The following is a 17,376-nucleotide window of genomic DNA, read 5'->3' as shown; positions in this document are numbered from 1 at the left end:
TGAGCTCGTATTAATTGAGACTATGAGTCTGTGTGTGTGTGTGTGTATAGATGGATAGATATTAGTGATTCTAATATATTTTATATGAGTTAATATAAATTAACTATTAATGCGAAATAAAAAAAAATAAAATATACAATATCTCTTTTTATATAAGTTAAAACAAAATTGTTACATATATTGTAAATATAGTCTAATATATTGTAACATATTTTAATATTAATAATAATTGACTATTGGTTAATGTAAAATTAAAAATGATTATAAAAATATAAAATTGTTCATGCATTGTGAATGTACATGAATTAACAATGAACAAAAGTATATTTCTAAATAAACATTAACTAGATTAATAAATGCTGTGAAAATTATTAATTGTTAGTTCATGATAACCAATGTGTTAAATAATGTTATTAATGTATTAGGGATGGGAAGATTCCCCGATTTGCTCGGTGCATCGGCATAAAAAGTTAACGATGCAATGCATCGGTAAAAAAGTGCATTGGCTACAAGTTGACACTTATATCGCGATGCATCGTTTCTAACATATTTGCATCTGTAAAAAACTATTTATTTATATATAATTACTAGTGGATGCGCTATACTTTTATTGTTTAGAAAGTGACCAATATTTTATATGTAGATTGATTTCTCCTCTCTAACCTGTTTCTCAAGCGCGTTCTCTCATCACTGCTGCTGCGTGATTGTGACGCATCACAACACCACGGAGACCCGAGGAAAAGCGGGGATTAAAGTACAAAACCTGACCTGAAATAACCTAACAAATCAATCAGGGCTAAAGCGGTTACATAAATGACCAATTAAATTCACACAATCTCACTAATTTGTGAGATCAAATCAATCCACCATAGCAAACAGCAAAAATGTCTGTGCTGTTCAATGCATTTGAGACGTTGTGTTTTCCTTAGTTTTCACAGTTATGTCACAGTTATATTCTTCATCTGTAAATGTCAGAAAGTCATACAAACATATCCATTTTGCTGTCAGGAGTGGGCGAGGCTGACGCGACTGAAGGAGCGCCGCTGCGCGCTAAACAGACTGAGCGCAATCGAATAGAAGCGCAATAATTCTGAGTAAAATATACATTTTGATAAAATATTTGTTGTTGGAAATTAAATGTGTCTTTTGTAGAATTTTAAACCTACATATAAGTGTATTTTTATAATAGCAGTAACTAAAGGGACTATTGTAATAATAGGTAAATCAAATGTAAGCTAGTACAGTACTAATTACTAAGCTCAGATGAGTTCATGTGTGTTTCTTATAGCAATTAAAATGAAGGCCCGCCTTCTGAAATACGAAATGTGCTGTGATTGGTTAGCTGGGCCAGTGTGTGTTGTGATTGGCAGCACTCGGCACCTGGTCGGGAAATGTCATGCCCCATACCATAGCCATAGCTTCAGTGTAAATATTGCGTCAAAATCAATTTGAGCACGATTTAAACCCGGATGATTGTAACCACTCTAAGGTGGCCTTGGGAAAGCTAGCGTATCTCCGACATAGTGATAACACTCATTGCCTTCTCAAGTGCAGCTCAACCAGGTCTCGTCCCATTCGTCAGCATTTGTGATATCACAAATCCCGGAAATTATGCGTTGTAGTCCAAACGAGTCGTTCGTTGTAGTTTTTGAAAAGTGATTTCTGTTAAATAAAATATCTCCTTTTGAAATCGACTTTGAGCTTTGCAGATCTTTTTTATGCTCAAACAGCAACATTACTGACTAACTAAAGTTGAAAAAGTGAAAAAGCATAATAGGACCCCTTTAATCTAAAATAAGATCTGAAATTTGCATTTCATGCTCACCACTCATCTAGTTAAACTAACAGTCTCTCAGGATATTAGCTTCATCACAGGATGCTTGCTGTCAGTTTTGACAACTTTGGCCAAGTGTGAGTGAACAGTAAAGCAATTAGGAGTTTTTACAGTTAATGGATATGTCAGACATGGTGTCACCTCGAGATCTGACACTTTGGAAATTCATTCTGTCAGATTCAATGGTGCTCAGTAGCACAAGAGCGTATATCACTCAGAAAGATTTCACTGCAGCGAAGAACCTTGACAAAACATGTTCGCTTAACAATGTCCCTGTTGAGCATACATCAATGCTTGTCGTAAATCAGAGACGTGGAGAGCTGGAAAAAATAGAGAGCACAGATGGAACCTCTAGCATGCGTGAATCAGTAACATTCTCTTCTATTATCATCATCTATCTCAAACACATGCAATGACTCAATAGAGCAATTCTTCAGTACTTCAGATTAAGTTCTCCTCCTTGAGTTGCACACCAAACTAGTTACCGCAAAACAGTTCAAAGTGAGAAATGTATCTTAACCTTGACACGCCATTGTTCTGTCCTGCCAGAACTCTCTCTTCTCTGGTATCCACAATTCTCCACATTAGCACATTCCCTCTATGTGACAACCAGGCAGAGGAGATTTGTGGCCCTCATTTCCTTAAGATCCACCATAAAACTGCTCAATTCTTCAGTACTTCAGATTAAGTTCTCCTCCTTGAGTTGCACACCAAACTAGTTACCGCAAAACAGTTCAAAGTGAGAAATGTATCTTAACCTTGACACGCCATTGTTCTGTCCTGCCAGAACTCTCTCTTCTCTGGTATCCATCATTCTCCACATTAGCACATTCCCTCTATGTGACAACCAGGCAGAGGAGATTTGTGGCCCTCATTTCCTTAAGATCCACCATAAAACTGCCGGCTTTGTCTGCAAGGGCCACATCGTTTTGAACTGAAAAAGCATGAAATATGACCCCCAGTCGCCTTGGTATCATTATGAAGAGCCCGACAGAGGGTGGTTTCTCTGTCTGGCAGCTATCACAAGTGTTTTTAGAGGAACTGTAGTTTGCATGACCCACCTTTTAAAAAAATAAAGGTTCTTTATTGGCATTGATGGTTCCATGAAGAACATTTAGCATCCATGGAAACTTTCCATTGCACACAAGGTCCTTTATAGTGGAAAGGGGTTCGTTAGATTGTTAAAATGTTCTTCACATTAAGAAAAAAAAAAACATTTTTCTTCTGTGTATGAGATGACACATTAATGTCAGATGGGATTTGAGCATAGAAGCCAGACAGAATTTTCCACATGCAAATATCCAGGTGGCTGAAAAAAATCAGGGTGTTCACATTGCATGTAAATGGAAATGAATATACAGACCATGTGTTTGCATATTTAAATAGTCCAGTTTAAATATAGAGCTAGTTTATCATCAGTGACTGAACAGGAATGCCAAGTATGTGGTGCAATTTCACAATGATTTGGAATTCTGTGCATTCAAAGCTATCATTTAAGATGGAGCAGATTAACATATAAATAAGGTGCTCACAGAGCCAGATAAATTGGAACAGTAGCATGGTTTTGGCAATTTTGCTGTTGTTTTATTCAGCCCGAGTGCACACAAAGATGTGTATCATTTTTGATTATCACGTGGAGTCCAAGCGTGAAATAACTATACTATAACAATGCAGGCCTCCCGGGCACACAGTCGTTAGCACCATCTGATTAATATGTTTTAATCAAAAAATAATGCACTCTTGGGAGGCCTGAGCTGTTCTTAAGGCATGCCTAAATCTGATAGCTGACTGTAGCCCATTAAATTCCTGCTTTTCTTAGGATTATGAGGAGAGTCAGTGTAAAAATATCAGAATATTCATGCTGCTGGTATGGAAATAAACAAACATTTTGTCTTTGAAAGGATAGTTCACCCAGAAAAAAAAATCTGTCATTAATGTCGTCTTTATGTTGTTCAAAACCTGTATGACTTTCTTTTGTGGAACACAAAAGGAGATGAAAATGGATAGGGAGATTAGTCATAAAAATTATAATTTGACAACTATGGTCACTGTTCACTTTCACTCCATGGAAAAAAGAAACAGAAAAAAGAAAATCATACAGGATTCAAAAGAGAGAGATGAGAAATTCTGGGGTGAACTCTCCTTGTAAATGAAACATGAAATGATTGGTTTGTCTTAAACAAGTCACTAGTTCAGCTCAAAGATGCTCTCACACTGGGACTATAAATTACCGTCTTCCTGCCAAAAGAGTGAGAGCTTTTTAAGCTGTATTCTTCCCCTTTGTCTCAGCGTAAAAAGAGTGCAGCCAGCAGCACACGTGGCCATCTCTGTGCAAACTCCCAGAGCTGTAAAACTACATTACCACAGGGAAGGAATCAGATACACATATGCCCCAGAGACCACTCAGTTTACAAAGCACTTCAAAGCCTTCCAGCCTATGAGTTATTACTGACAGAACCTGAAGAACACAGGTGAAAATCAGTTTGTACTATTTCTTTGAGTGACACAATTTAAAATGGAATTGTGTCATTTATGTAACCAACATGACCAGAAATATATTGATTGTTGCAAACAGGTTTCTCAAACTCTACCCCTCCACCATAGAGTGCAGAAGTTGGGTTTTGGAAGTATAAAATCCATTTTCCAATTCCATTTCATTTTCTCAGTAAGGGAATAGATTTTTAACAATAAACCATTAAAGACAGACCTACTGTGGGATATGAGATTGTTAATAGTATATGGTTTTGTTGAACCCAACAGTCCGCATTATTTGAACTTACTTTTTTAAATAACCATGTTTAACAGTGGGATAACCTTTAAAAAACTACAATGCCCATTCTGCAAAAAAAAACTCCACCAATCAGAGGTGCCAAAAGAACGCACACACCAACTCACATAACGAAAATAACATAATAGAGTCAAATACCCTTTATTATGCATAAAAGTTACACATTTCAGTTTTAAATTTGTGGTTTTGTAACTTTTTCCCATTTTGAAGCAGTATATAATATACTTTTAGTGGACATTATGTTTCATAGCAAATGGTGACTGGTAGTTTTTCAGTTGCACACATAGCTAAAACACCTGAGCAAACCTTGTTCTTATGAAACACAACCACCTGTCATAGCCACATTCTCTAAGCGTGAAACTGTCGGACAGTACTTAGCAAACGGGGAGGAAGAGATGACAGATCCTGTATGTAATTTAAGCCCTCAGAGTTAAACTGCCTCTCTGATCATTGATTTACTTCAGTCCTAAGGTGGAAAGCCTAGAGTGTAACGTAAGAATTGAAAAATATGTAAATATAAAAAACCTCAGAACTATGAAGCTTTAATGTGTCTTAAGAAGCTTTGTAACTCTAATTTGTCTAACAATGTCTAGAGCCCATTAGCCCTTGAGTGGTAAAACCTCCAAATCTGATAAGAACTGACAACATCAATTTTAATTAAAAGACTCTTGATTGACAAATGTGCCACCATAGGGTTTTCCTCCTTTGTAAGAGATTTAGCAGTCACAGAAAAATCATATTATGGTATTTCTTATCGAACACACCTTTAAACATTCCTCTGACTTTCTGCACCCGACCAGCAAATGTTAGTCTTGCAAATTATTTTGTGTTGTAAGTGATAGTGTACATCTTTTATATTATTATAATAAACTGTGATTTTTAGTATGTTGTTGTATACCTTTATCTTTTTTTTTCTTTTCTCTCTGGAATGCTTGATTCTGACTGGTCAGTCAAAACATTCATCTGTAATAATTTTATATGAAGGCCACTAAATTAAGACAAAAAAAAGCGTATATTTGATCATTGTCCAAAAAATTATTTTAACTCAATTCAGTATCTCATGTTCATTTATGCATTTATTTAGTAAGTAGATGTCTAATAGGTTGAATAATGACTGATCACCCTGTTGAGATGATATTTTGCGGTACTGACCTACTGACTGTACATTATATCTTATTTTAGATATGCAGAGGAGGAAATGTGACTGTATTTCAGTATTTTGGGGAAATCCCAAAGTTATGACATCCACAGAAGCAAAATATTTAAATGTGGATGTTTTTACATATATAACCCTAACAATATGAGCCAGTCAAGAAAAAAAAGTTGGAATATGGGCCAAATATCAGTGGTTGCTGCTCTTGCTGGTGAGGAACCAAATCATTAATGCCATAAGCTTTGCTTCTCCAAAAAAAAAAATGGAATGAAAATGGAGATTTATGTCAAGCAGCTGTGTAGCTGTCGGCTGCTGAGCCATAGAGCTGAGTGAGAGGGAGAGGAGGACAGAGAACACCTGGGTATGGAGCTCAGAGGCAGGCAAGAATCACTTTCATCTGCCCAGGCAGCAGTGGAGGGAGAGAGAGAGTTGTCTGCACTCACTTCATACACTCTCAAACAGTTACTACAGGCTGTCAGCAGCTCTCACACATTCTCATTCAGACCCTGGTCGGCTTTACTCTGGGGGGGAAAAAAGCCCCCCTCTGCCAGAAAAGTGAGACCTGAGCATTTCGAGAAAACTATTTTACTCATTATACATTAGTTAGTTCCGGCTCTCAAATTTAATTGGTCAAGAGATGTTGCAAGAGTGCTTATCACTGTGAGTTTTTGCTGTTTGTATCACTCAGCTTGTCTGTGTTAGTGACTTTTTCTACATTTTATGAGCGAGTCATTGAATCATTCATTCAGCCGTTTAGTTCAAACACATCGATTCATTCAGGAACTAAACCAAGTGACTGTTGTTATGAGTGAGTCATCAAATAATTCACTCAACCAATTCGTTCCAAACCCGAATATGTAAAAAGGATCAACAGGCGGCCATGTTATGCTTAAAATGTAAGTTACTCAATATTAATTTCATGTTTATTGAAATCAATATCTCACTCATAATCATGCTGTTGTTACAGCACTCTTGATGGCATTATATATTTCTTATGCAATATGGAATAGGAAGTGTTTTTAAACAAAATGTATTCAATTGAAAGTAACTGAAAATGTTACCTCTCCAGGATAACAAGGCATGTATCAAACGCTTGTTGTTGCAAATATTGCCAGATTTAGTAGTACTGACCTACTGAACTCAATGACTGAGAATTATCGGTTAGTTATGCTGATGCAGCACTCAATATGATTAATCACTTTTGGCAGCTTTGACTCTTGAACCAGGGCATCACAAGCATACACCCATTCTGCAAATATTTCTCTAAGGGCAAAACTTGTCATTCTCAGGAAAGATAGGAGAGAAGAGCAGTGAACATATCCAAACGTCAGATAAGTATCAGAAACTGTCAGAAAAGAAAGCGAGAGCCCTGACATACGGTCTGTTTTGAGTTTGTGTTAATGGTTGAGTCACACGGGAGCATCATCAGCCATGACAGAAGAATGTCATGGTGAACGCGTTCATTCGCTGGGTCTGCATCTCATCTTCATGAGGGCTTGGACAGCGCTGTATGAAAACATCTTGGCTCATCTGTTACTGTTTCTCACCGCTTTCATCGCTGGAGATGGATTTCACCATTAGATGCCACATAGCACATATTGTTGAGTCCTGTATAGCTCATTAGAGATCAAGGGGTCACTGCATGTGCTCAAAAACAGACCTCTTCCTTCAAAAGAACCATCACCAGCATGTGATATATGGCCTAAACTGGACTGCTCTGTTAAAAGTGAAAGCAATTGTGTTTAGTGCTGGATAGATTTGGTCTACTGAAGGAAAAGATGGAAAAATGTATTGTCAACTGGACTTAATTTAATCAATTGAAATTTCTTCTAGAACATTGTAGTGATACTTCAACTGCTTTAGAAAGAGTACAGAGACTCATATTTTGAAGCAAACTCTCAATACACTTGAGTGTTTCCAGATCTCCAGAGAAAACAATCCTAGAAGTTGCAATGAAATGGAAGTATCAACATGTCTTTTCTTCTGTATTGTGACATATATATATACTGTACTTGTATTTTAGCATGCGAGCACTGCATGAATGTGAAAATGAATGAGGTTTTGCAGTTGATTGTAAGGGGTGGAGTTTAAGTGAAACTACATAATTTGAGTAATTTTCACTGGGAGATTGAGTTATGACAGTTTGATTAAAAAGTAGAAGGTCAAAAAAAAAAAAGGAAACATACATGCATGAATTGTTCACAATAACATCTATAATATGCATTAAAGGAATAGTTCTCCCAAAAAATGAAAGTTCTTTTATCATTTACTCACCCTCAAGTTGTTCCAAACCTGCATGAATTTCTTTCTCCTGCTGAACACAAAAGAAAATATTTTGAAGCATATCTTCTTTTGTGTTCTGCAGAAGAAATTCATAGAGGTTTATTGGAACAACTTGAGGATAAGTAAATGATGAAAGAATTTTCGTTTTTGAGTGAACTACAGATATGGTGATTTTTCATTTCAACTTTAGACACGTCTGTAAATATTCTGTAAATACTTCCAAAAAAGCAGCTCAATCTGCAATTGCCCATATTTATAGGTAACTTTATAGAGAAAAAAGCTCAAAATCACTTATAATAAGTGAACATGGCAACACTAATAAACTTCTACCTATGTTTTTATTTTCCTGACTAGATTAAATCAAAGGCATTTTTATGATCTACCTGAGTGCACTCAAGTATCTAATCACTTTATGCAACATTTGTTTCTTCCACAGAAAATATCAGGCCTTGAGAGAGAATAATAAAGGAAAAACCTTGCCTGAGTGTGCTAATTTCATTCTATCTGTTCTCTTTTGACTACAGGAGCCTCTTGCGCTACTCAACGATCCCCTCATTTCCTGGTGCTTTAAGGGGGAACGGAGTTGTGTCCCTCCTGTTTGATTGATTATTAGAGTGACCTGAGGGTGAGGGTGACCTACTCAAGCACATTGTGAGGCCCATGACACAGGAAAGGCAAGTGCAAAACATGAGGGTCTTACCCCAATTACCGTGCAGAAGTGACCTGCCCACTGGCGGTTTGAGATCAACAAGCTTTGCTTAATTCATCTACAAAGACCTAGAAGTAGGCCACCTTAGTACTACACAACACACAACATGAAATACTGAACTATAAACTATTGCTTCCTTCTTTCTACAGCACAATTGCACAAGAAACCATAGCATATCATTCTATAAAACACATATGTGACCCGGGACCACAAAACCAGTCTTAAGTGTCAATTTTTCAAAATTGAGATGTATACATCTCTGAATAAAGCTGAATAAATACGCTTTCCATTGATGTATGGTTTGTTAGGATAGGACAATATTTGGTCGAGATACAACTATTTGAAAATCTGGAATATGAGGGTGCAAAACTTTCGCCTTTAAAGTTCCTTAGCAATGCATATTACTAATCAAAACTTAAGTTTTTATATATTTACGGTAGGAAATTTACAAAATATCTTCATGGAACATGATCTTTACTTAATATCCTAATGATTTTTGGCATAAAAGAAAAATCTACAATTTTGACCCATAAAATGTATTTTTGGCTATTGCTACAAATATACCCCAGCGACCGAAGACTGGTTTTGTGGTCCAGGGTCACATATCACATATAAAGCTACCACACAACAATTAACTATTAAAAGTGTCCAGATGTTCAGTGTCAAATTCATAAGATGCCACTGGCGAGATTTCACACAAGTGTCGCTCTGCTTGGCTTTGTTTACAGAGTGTTGGGTCAAACTAGTATGTACCAAAAGAGTGCAGATGGTCTTGTTATTTGAGAGGCGATAGGTTAAATTAACTGTATCAGCACTAGCTGTCAGTCAGTCAGTCTACTAGCACAACACTCCCCTGTCCGGGAATGCATTGTCTCCATTTAGATTTACGAGAGGGCTAAAAGCTTCTTGTGTACATGTGTGCTGAGCAAACTCATCGTTAATCCTTAAAACATTGCAAATTATGTGATGCATGTCCACCTAAATCACTCACCTTCAGCTTTGGCAGAAATACTATAGTACTTGTCTTATTGATAATATTGAGTAATCAGCTTGACACATAAAAGGAGAATTCACTCAAATATGTACTCACACTCAAGAAATGTTGAAGAATATTTCAACATTTTTGTCCATACAGTGAAAGTCAGTGGGGTCCAAAGCAACACTGGACCCCACTGACTTTGATTGTATGGAAAAAAAACAACATGATTATGAAAGAAACTCATACAGGAGGGTGGGTAAATAATGACAATGTTATTTTTGGGTGAAGTATAATTTGAAAGGAGGGTCTCAAGTTCCTCAAGACCACCTAGATAATATCTGTCAATCTGTGCCGCTCTCTCTGATGTTAGTAACCGTACTGAAAGCAGTGGAGACATGTGGTGGAATTCTCCAAAGTAAACAGCTTTCATTGTGCCGAGACGGACATGCACAGGCATACGCACATCTATGCACTCTATTTAACATATAGACCACACATACTGTTGATATAAGACACTAAGCCTAAAGAGACATATATAAATATAAGTAGAGCTTCCTGCTCAAGTGACATTTACAGTCACATATGAAGCAAAAAACAACAGCACATCTTAATAAAGCTCTACGTACCCTCAACACAGGCCTTGTCTCAACTTCAATCGCTTGTTCCTTTCCTGATATCCTACACCATGTCTGATGTCTGCTCTATCCGACAGGCACAGACTACACCAAGCACAGAGGAGGAGAAAAAATACAGCATGAATTAGCATTCCTAAAGCAATCATGTGACTTCAAAGCACCAATAGGCCGCTCTGGATTCGGTATGATCCACCTCTAGCTCCTCCCTTCTCTTCTCTCATTTCGCTCTTATAGAAAACCTTTGACAGGGTTGTGATACATGTGGTCTGTTGATGCACCTATTTCTGCTATCAAACACTGAAATTTAGATGCTCACTATGCATAATGCAATAAACATGTACAATATATAGAAGAGTATAGTATAATAGTATAATCAAAAGATCACATTTAGGGTTGTAAATACTGTAATATGTGAATGAAAATGCAAAAATTGATTCACAAAGAGGGTGGAAATGCAAAAAGTGTCATAGATGCTGTGAGAAAGCGGTTCAGCCTCTGCGGTGAGCAGAGGGAGGAATTGTAGTCTGACAACAGCGTGCTAATGTCCTGTCTGCATGTGTGCACTATCCTCCATCTTATTAAGTCTCTGTGTCTCATTAGACCCGGTGGGGGGTGGAAGACTACAACACACCTCTGTTGCTTGACCATGACTTTTACGAGCCCACCTCAACAAAGAGCATTAAACAGCAATCATGGATGAATGCTGAACACCTCAAGTACGTGATTGGACTGGTCTGGCTCAAGGGTGATTCAAACAGTAGGTTTTTTCGGTTGTGGCGTGAGGCAATAAAGTGGCTGAATGTGGAACAGGATGCTGCGATACTAAAAGCTGTTAAGTGATGGGAGGTGTAATAGTCTGGGACACACGGGTGCATAAGCAGCATTGGCATAATTAAACATGTCAGAGGACAGCCAGGAGAATGAAGGGGCATACAGTTTTTTTCTTATTAAAATTTTCCAAATAGCACTCTCTTGCCCTGGACCCCAGTTTGAAAACTCCGGATTTAGTGATATTTTTGGTATTAGGTCTAGCCTTTGTATTAGCCACTAGCTAATAATTGGTACAGGTATGTGAGCATCCACTTCGGTAGGAAAAAATCTGCCAAGAACATAAGCAAAATAAAATCCAAGACATTTTGGAGTGTATCGAATAAGAGGAAGTCAATCCAGATATTTTAGCTTCTAACATACATGTACTGTATATCAGACGTGAGTTCTTAGTGGTTCCATGTGGCAATACATTAATTGAGGTTTCCTAACACATTTTATTTAAATATCATTTGAACATGCCGAGGCAACTGAGTTTGCATGACCATACCATCCAGATAGAAGTTTATCAGGTGTGGTCACAGTTGTGTATTGTGTCTGTTTTATTAATATGGTATGCGATAGTTTTATTTGTTCAACTTTTGTTTTGATCATGGGCTTATTGTAGTGAAAATCTTTGGAATCGAATGATCCCTGGGTCAACTATGTTTTAAATGTGAAAATCAAGTTTAAGTGAAAGTATTTTTTATTCTAATTTGTTGAGTTTCAGTGATTTGGTGTTATATATGAAGACTTCAGATGCAAAGACCTCTAAGTCCATCTGAGATTTTTTTTTTCCCCTTTTAAATGAGCATTTTTTATCAGGCTTCTATGTTTAGGTTCAGTAATTTCACTTTAATGTCAAAGAAAAGTTTATTAGTCAGTTATTGAATGCCTTATTTTCAAAAATGTCCAATGTTATTTTTTATAGGAGCCTGATAAAAATGCTCATTTAAAAGGAAAAAAAATCTCAAAATCTCAGACTTTTGCATCTGAAGGCTTCATATATATATAAGTAAAATGAAAGCTTGTAATGGAAGCCAGTGAGATCTTTATAGATTATTAGATGATACTTTAATGCTTAGTTTTAATATCAAAGTTATGTAGTTTTTATTGTGGAGACAAAACATATAATACAATGGAAGGATGATTGAGAGATGTATGACCAAATGTTTCTCAAAAGCCTGAAGTATCATATTTGATATGCATATCTTAGCATGGTTTTTCTGAGAAATGATTTATGGATAATCAGGTAAACCTAAGTTGCTTCAGTCCAGTAAATATTCATCTTGAAAAATTACTAACAATATAAAAGTTATTCTGATATTTACTTGTAAGTTTATAAAAATCATTAAAGATTTTGTTGCAAAAATACACGTTTACCATGACATGACTATCTATCTATCTATCAGAAATTTTGAAAACAGATATATAAACTCAACAGCATTTCTTGTAAGACTCAGAAACTGAGCTGAAAGACTAGTTTAGTTGTGCTGAAGTCGTTCTGATTACCAATAGCATACGCTTACTCAAATTAAAGTGGCACAGTTTGTCATAACATTTTATTTTAATAGATGTCACTGATGCAATAGGAAATGGTTCTTCATAAATCCTGTACGGATTAAAGAGTGTAGGCCAATGCAGTGACCTGAATCCACTTTATATGGCTGATATGAACCAACATGAACGCCGCTGACGTCATTGCTGCCACCACACAGGCACATTCCTTCTCAAAATTACCAACAAGGCATTGATAAATGATTGGTAATATTCATAGGAATTCACCCGACCAGCCAAGACAGTGAAGTTTCACAATGTTGCAAGATTACCTCAAGAAAACAGTGAAAGGAGCATTAAATTGAGGAGCGGTTGAGTCACACATCTGTGTATCCAGTTAATGAGAACATCCCATTTCAATTTACAGAACAGGAAAGACTGACACTGGATTAGCAGGATCCATCACACTTTACAAAGCTGTTGTTGGGGTGAAAAAGAGCTCACCCCCACTCAGCGCTGTTCCTTATCAGCCGTAAATGCCCCAGCGACACTGTAATTGCCCCCATATATACGAGACACCCACCCCTTTCCCATCCATCTCCCTTGTGTTGAGCTGTAAATCACTCACCTCCTCTGAATGGGGGCAGACTGCTGCCTGTCCATCCACACACATGCCATGAACAGCCTACTGCCATTTCTCATCCCTAGAGACAGACATTCACATTTGTAATAACAGGACTGATTTTTTCTTTTCAACTGATATCATTCATGGTTTCATATGGTACAGTGTCTTTTACAGGTTATCTGTGGTTAATGCTGTCAGTCTGGCTTGCACTGAAAAAAAAAATCATTTTCATCTCCTGCAGTGAACACGACAAAGGTTCAGAGGTCATAATCAATGTTTACATGACATCACACACAATTACCGTCAACATGATCCATTATGCAAGGCTTTCCCTATGAAATATTAATGATAAGTACAGGAATATCCCTGAGGTATTTGCTCTACTTCTTTAGAATATTTTTTGATTAATGTAAATATACACTGTATAGAAAGTAATAAGTGAGTAGAATTTACCTTTTGAAAGCCGTTCTTAATGTCCAACAGACACAGTATACTGTAAATACAGAAAATAGACATTTCAACCCTAGTATTTTACTGCTGCCATCTACTGGCGAGTTGGTGAAAGTTCATTTCATTGTACAGCACAGTAGATGCATGCCTGCTCATATTAGTCTTTAGCCTTTGTAGATATTTACAGGTGTATTTAAAATGAAGGACTATTTCACAAATTATTCTGTACAACCCCCTTTTAAAAATAAAAAGTTTATTTCAGTGTAGGGATGGCCTGCCATTATATTTGGTTTGTTTTCACTCAGTCAGAGGTTTTCAGACTTTTTGTATGCCACTGACCCCCAAAGTATGATGGTTACCTTGTGAAGGACTCCCTTTCTTAAGATGTGAAGTCAGCTACATATTTTCATATAGTGAAAAACAAAAATGTTAGCCTATATATAAACTATTATATCTGGAATATAAAATAAATATCTATAAAATATTGACACATGTATGTTGACACGACACATGTTTCCTTAAGAGAAAACATAAACCTTAAAACTATATGGCTGTCAATATGATATAATAATCTTTTAATTTTAGAAAGTAAAATGTCATTAGGTAAATGTGTAGGTTATTTATTTTATTTTATTATAATTACTAGATTTCTTAGATTACAAATGATATAATTATTATTTTTTTTAATTATGTATTACTTTTAGTGAAAAGTGTTTGTTTGTTTATTTATTTACCATTCAAACGTTTAGTGTCAGAGCTTTTTAAAAAAAAATCAAGGATGCATTAAATTGATCAAAAGTGACAGTAAAGACATTTATAATGTTAAATCTTTTCTATAATATTTTTATATAATAAATGTTGTTCTTTTGAACTTTCTGTTAATCAAAGAATCCTAAACAATATATCAGTTTCCACAAAAATATTAAGCAGCACAATAATTTCCAAAGTTGATTATAATAAGACATATTTATTGAGTATCAAATCATCATATTAGAATGATTTCTGAAGGACCATGTGACATTCAAGTAATGGGAGTACTTCAGTAATGGCTGCTGAAAATTCAGCTTTGCCAACATAGGAATAAATGACATTTTAAAGTATATTCAATTCATTATTATTATAGTCATATCCAAACTGTTGAATGGTACCGTATTTTGAATTATGCATTACATTATGTAATGTTTTAGGGTTGAAAGAAATGTCTGGAAAATGTACTGGGGATTTTCCTTTTCCTTGTCCATTTTCCTACAGCTTTGTTTATTTTTTATTACAGTGTAGTGTACATGAAGATGACTTTGTTGTCATGGTAACCTGTGATCAGAACAGGCAAGGTGCAGAAACGTCCAGTAGCTTGATTGAATTAGACATTACTGTATGTGTATAGTAATAATGTATTGTAAATCTGAATATTGAGTGAGCCTTTCCAGTGTGATTTGTTCAAATGGTGGTCAAAAGCTGATGACATGGATATTTGCTCAGTTGCTGAATGAGGCATCAGGTGAAGAGAAGCATGTAATGGGGGTGTTTTCATATATGTGATGAATGAGATGTGGGTTGTGGCTTGTGTTTGCCTTTGTGCTGGAGAAGCAGACAGCTGCTTCTCATTCTGCATTCTGGTCTCTCTTTTTCTCTCTCATCAGCATGACCACCACAGACAAGACCAAACCTAACGAGACCACCAGCCTGGTTAGGCCGAGTGATAGCAGCAAACAGGTAAGTCTCGTTTTCAGCATCTTAGTATTTTGATGAAAAGCTAATTTAATTATGAACAACATTTTGATTCATAACTGTTTTATTAGAACACTTATACTAATACTAATTATGTGCTAATGGTTTATAGCACATATATATTTATTATATTTATTTTGTGCATTTCTGGATATATTTTTTTTGTATACTGGATTATACAGAGGCCTAAAAAATTAAGACACACAAAAATGAAGAAATTTCATTGCATTAGAAAATGAGATAATTCCAAATACTGTATATATATCTAAAAATGAATAAATTCAATATAATATATATAAATTATATTGAATTTATTCATTTTTAAACAACACATTTTCCTTGAAAAGTGTTTATTTTTCCTATCAATGCATTTTTTAAGCATTCATATATATTTTTTTTGTTTATGCTTTTATATATAAAATTATATATAAAAGCATAAACAGATAATTCCCACATATGCTTTTGAAGCTGATTTGGGCAGGGTTTCCTCTTCCATCTGTGTTGAGTGTGCTGAAGTGGTCTGGACGGAAGTGGTGCTTGAGGTTTAATCAGATTTAGATGGGACTGCATGTGCTTTGTAGCTCTCAAATGATACTCCCAGCCCAGCCTGTTATCATAATATTTCCATGCAGTTTTCAATTCTGTGGTCTTTGGTTGAAACATGATCAGTGCTTGGCATCACATGATCAGTTAATGGAACAAACTAATTTAACATGTTTTGTTATGTAATACAGTCAGGGACAGAAGATACTCTAATAGGTTAAATTTAATATAAATTTTAGATTTAATCTTATTTTTAACAAAATCCTAACTTAATCTTAATTTATTGGAAAATTTTGTCTCAAAACAGAAAATTGAGCTTAACATAAAATCTCATTTGATTTAGTGAATCTATGCATTTCAATAATTAACATAATTCTAGCTAATAAGATCTACTTTCCCTATTTTACAAATATCAAAATCATAGTAAGTATGTTAAGGAAGAGACAGTCAACATGAATCTCATTTAACATAAAACAACAATAAAGTAACAAACCTATAGAATACATTAGAAACTAAAAAATGAATATATAAATATAAAGTTTATCATATAAATATCATATTTATTTATAGGAGTTTTATATAGCAAGCCTTTAGGATGACAGTGAAAGAAAATAATATTTAGAAAATAATATATAATATAATTTAAAAATAAAATGTAATGTTGTAATTATATTATAAATACACATTTGTATTCCAAATTACATGCTTCAATATGAAACACATAACTACTATTAGTGTAAGCATTGCAATAAGTCCTGCAATAAAACCAATGTGCAGAGAAGTTTTTTCATCAGTCATTCTTGAGGAAGCATCTGTTTATGAAGGAAAGCAACCAAAAGATCAAGTCATATTGATGTCAATCATGTTATAACAAGCTGCATACTTATTTTTTTTTAAATAGTGTTTTATCAAAGGAATGTTTGTGATCTGATCTGTTCTTACCCCATGTAAGGACCATCGGTTCTCGAAGACTGCTGTGCTTTATTTGACAGGAGTAGTTTTGTGTAGCATCAGATAACAGAATTGTCACCTGAATTTGGTATGTTTGGTCATGATTTGGCAGGAAGCCTGTTGATATCCCATCTAAGGCTGGCTGTCCATTAACCATCCACTCTACAGTGATATCTTTAGGGTAAAATCCCGTCACCACACAGTTAAGAGCTCCAGCACGCTTATGACTAATCACAGCTTCAGGGCGAACTGTAAGCGCATATGAAACACACACAATCAACAAGATTACAAAAATACATTAAGCTGAGTACAATGTGTTTTTGTTAAACATAAAACCGGTTTATCAAGCTGTATATAACCTGGTTGGATGCATGAATATATATAAACAACAACA

The 17,376-nt window shown here is 35.5% G+C and overlaps 1 protein-coding gene across 2 annotated transcripts in view; it reads right to left on the bottom strand.

Moving 5' to 3' along the window:
* Nucleotides 1-10,460, bottom strand: part of LOC107593370 (polyhomeotic-like protein 2) — a 50,986-nt gene extending 40,526 nt beyond the window's left edge. For both annotated transcript variants that reach the window (XM_016283058.1, XM_016283059.1), the window contains exon 1: nt 10,373-10,460. The gene's annotated coding sequence lies outside the window, so the exon portion shown is untranslated. The remainder of the gene's footprint in view (nt 1-10,372) is intronic.
* Nucleotides 10,461-17,376: the final 6,916 nt, after the last annotated feature.

The sequence above is a fragment of the Sinocyclocheilus grahami genome, unplaced genomic scaffold (assembly GCF_001515645.1).
Source record: "Sinocyclocheilus grahami isolate Dianchi unplaced genomic scaffold, SAMN03320097.WGS_v1.1 scaffold170.1, whole genome shotgun sequence".
Lineage (NCBI taxonomy): Eukaryota > Metazoa > Chordata > Actinopteri > Cypriniformes > Cyprinidae > Sinocyclocheilus > Sinocyclocheilus grahami.
The sequence above is the reverse complement of the archived record's forward strand: the minus strand, read 5'-3'. Positions and strand labels throughout refer to the sequence as shown.